This window comes from Rhea americana, unplaced genomic scaffold (genome assembly GCF_003343005.1).
Source record: "Rhea americana isolate MKP2758 unplaced genomic scaffold, rheAme1 scaffold_65, whole genome shotgun sequence".
Classification (NCBI taxonomy): domain Eukaryota; kingdom Metazoa; phylum Chordata; class Aves; order Rheiformes; family Rheidae; genus Rhea; species Rhea americana.
The window spans coordinates 2830953-2834485 of NW_028186812.1; positions in this window are offsets into that span (position 1 = coordinate 2830953).

A 3533-nucleotide genomic window follows, 5' to 3' on the forward strand; every position below is an offset into this window, starting at 1 on the left:
TCCTCTATTTTCTTCTTCTATACCTCCTTCAAGTAATTTAGGGAGAAGTTTTAAAAAATCCAGCTCTTAGACCTCTTTGGCATTTCTAGAAGTTCTGCTGTTCTGAGTGAAGGCTGGGCACAGTCACTTGCTAAGGCCCTGTGAGGAGCTTGCTGTGTAAAAGCTGAGATTTATGGTGCTCTTCACTCAGGATACCAGGAGCTTGAGCCTGCTCCCATGGTATGGGACGATGGAAGACACGCTCCTTTTGAAAGAAACAGTGGCAGACCTGTAAGTATCAACACTCAAAGCACACGCTGCAGCAGCTAAAGGATAAATTGCTAAGGAGCTAGGAAAGATCCACAAGAGGACACAGACAAGTTCTAACCATCCCTTTAATACTAGCTTTTACAGGGCCATAGGGGAAGCAGCCTTGCCTAGGCAGGAATTGGTCTGACTTCTCCATCTTCTAGAAATTGTAATAGTCTTCAGCAAGACAGTAATTAGTGGGAGAAGCCCTAAGGAGTCCATGCAGGGAGGCTTCAGTTTCTTCTCACGCACACACTGAGAAGCTYAGAAGTAAATGATTAATGATCCAAAGCTTGATTTGATCTGCTGCTACAACTAAGTAGTGGCTGKCAAAGCTCACCAGTGTCCCTCAGGTGCTAATCCATATTGGACTGTTTCAAAGAGTTGCTGAGAAACTGGAGTTTAGATAACCTCATTACAAGCTATTTGAGAGGCATTTCAGCTACATTCATGTATTATATGACTACTGAAGATATCCATATGCTGCTTTTATATGAAAATACAAAAAATAGTCTGTTGGATAGCTGAGCTTCTTCAGTTATGTCTAAATGGCATATGAATATGATGGGTATTTGGATATAAAGGATGTTCATTGATTCAAGACACATTTAGTAAATAAATTCCATTCMTGTGTTTGGCTAGAAGTGACTTTTGCGATCTTTGTACGAATGCAAGCTATGTGTTAGATCTGTAACTATTACATTCTGACATTTTTTTGTGACAAATACCATAAAGAGACACTGAGCTGTTAGGAAAATAAGTTTGGGCAGAACAGAGGTAAGACTTGATAACCTACGGGCATTTTTCACAAACAGCATTTACTTTACCTGGAAATGTGCACTATCTCAGTATCATACCCAGATGCTTCTACTGAAAATGAAAAACAGCTCTTGCACCACCAGAGGACAGAAGAACCACTGATATTTTCAAAGTTGACTAAGGATGAGATAAAAATTTCAAAATTATGAAAAATTAAAAAGCTCTTAAAATAATTTGTGCATGGAAGACTAGGACTACAAAGACATTTAAGAGTTTAAGTCTCTTAAGGTTAAAGAGGAAGTTATGATTACACAGACACTTMGTGCAGCATAATCTGAGCTGTGGGCTGACAGGAAAGGCACCACCGCCGCTACCATCCTGATGCTGGCACTGCAAGTTCATAATTTCATTTGTGCTGGCCCTACAAATCATGTGGCTGTCTAGAGACCCAGATCAGAGAACGGATTCACCTGGGGGAAAAAAATGCTGCTGTGCTAATTTTCAGGTGGATCAGGTCCTTGATTTGTCTCACAGCCACACAAATGCTAGTGCCAGCACAAGGGTGGCTGCAGCCTTGAGTGGCTGGAAGCCAGGCAATCCCTGTCAGAGACAGGCCAGACTSTCCTGACGCTGCTTTGGGGATGCAAATGCCTTTAGAGATCCGAGCCCAAGAATGGTCATCTCACTCATGTTCTGAGGGAATTAATTTCCTAAGTTATTCCTTTACTGTTTGTATTTTAACATTCTTCTCTTGAATATACAACTTCTTTTCAAAAGAGATTCTGAAACTATCTRCTAGTATCTATTTAAGGTCAGAAGAGTAGTGCCCCCTACTTAAAATGTACTTAGAGACTTATATCAGAGCCCTGATACTCATGAATTAGAACAATAATGCTAAGTTGTAATTTGAGGTGACTGAAAATTTTCACTTTGATGGAAAAATTCCACTTGCTCTTCCTTTATCGCTAAAAAGCATGAGACTGACTTTTTTTTCAAGGATAAAGTATGTAGATCTCAAAAGCCCTTTGTTTAAATATGCTAATTAAAAAAATCATTAAAATGTGGAATGTCCACACATCTAGCAATGTTTTTGATTAACGGCCATATTCTTAGACTGCTATATATTGTTCAYATTTTATAATTAGGATTTTTTTTACAGTTTTGTATAATCCCATCAAAACAATGGGCTAAAGAGCGTTTAGAGTTGCACTTTAGCCTACACCTAATTTCAAAGACTGTAAGCTAAACCGATTTTTTTCAGAAATTAAAACTTCGCATGAAAATGTTTCAAGAAGTATCCCTGAGTGAAGTCTCGCTTGTTGTGGAAATCTGGAAAAAACTTTTTATCTTGGGGCTTCGAGATAACATGAAAGACAGAGAAAGACACAGGATATAGGAAAGATACACTGTAACCTGCTATACTGTACACAGGACCTGTGCTCCCCCCACCCTCCCACCTGCAGTGGTGACAGCTCCGTTACAATACCTGCGTCCAACCTTGCTGCTGCAAGGACATGGAACTCTTCCCATGGAAAAGGAAAAGTAATGGTATGTGGCCAGTAGATCACACAGGTAGCATTTTTCAGCKTAAGATATGCCACTTAAATTTTTCACTCATTTGAGAAAAAAGGGAATACAAAACAAAAAGAAAGAAAAGAGTGGGAATTTAAAAAGTGAAGTAGTCATAAAGATATAAAAAAAATCTAGGTCTTAACACACACTGGATCATAAGAGCTGTAAAAACTAAGTTGGGCATAAGACCTGCCTGATGCAGACAAATTTTGCATCAGAGCTCCTGGCCATTAGCAACTATCTTGCTCCAACTTTAAAATAATGCAGCASCACCAAAAATACCTGCTCTGCTTCCCAAAACCAGAAGTGCTGTTAGCCACATAGACCAGGACGGTCACGACCTCTCCAGCACGGCCACCCCTGCTCTGACCGGACTGGGGTTAATGGCACCCCGGGGCAGGCTGCTGCTGCTGTCAGCTGCATCTCCGGGCTTGGACCACAGTGAAAATCCCAGGGCAAAACTCGYGCACCTCGGTTCTGCTCGGTTTTGTGGGGGGCTTTAGGGGGGCCCTGCTATTGCTTACACAGAGGTGGGGCAAGGTCGCTCCTGGTTTGCGACCAAAACTCGAGGGTCCCCAGTTCATCCTGGCACATAAATGCTAGAGAGATCTGAATTTGGATGCAGCAAAAGCTAGTGCGAAACCCCGGCACGCGCCCCGCGGCGCGGGCCGGTGCGGCGAGCCGCCCTTTGGCGGGGACACAGCGCGGTGAGGCTCCGAAGCAGCCTGCTGCGCGGGGGGATGCGGCCGCCGGGTGGGCTCCGGCGCAGCGGCCAGCTTACGGCCGTCTCCTCCCGCTGCCCCGCGCGTCGCCAGCAAACGCAGCCAGGATAAAACCCTCTTTATGTCCGCTTGCTGCAAGATCCGGTTACGAGGGCCGAAGCCGCGGGTGCCGGGCCGTGCCGGGCCGTGCCG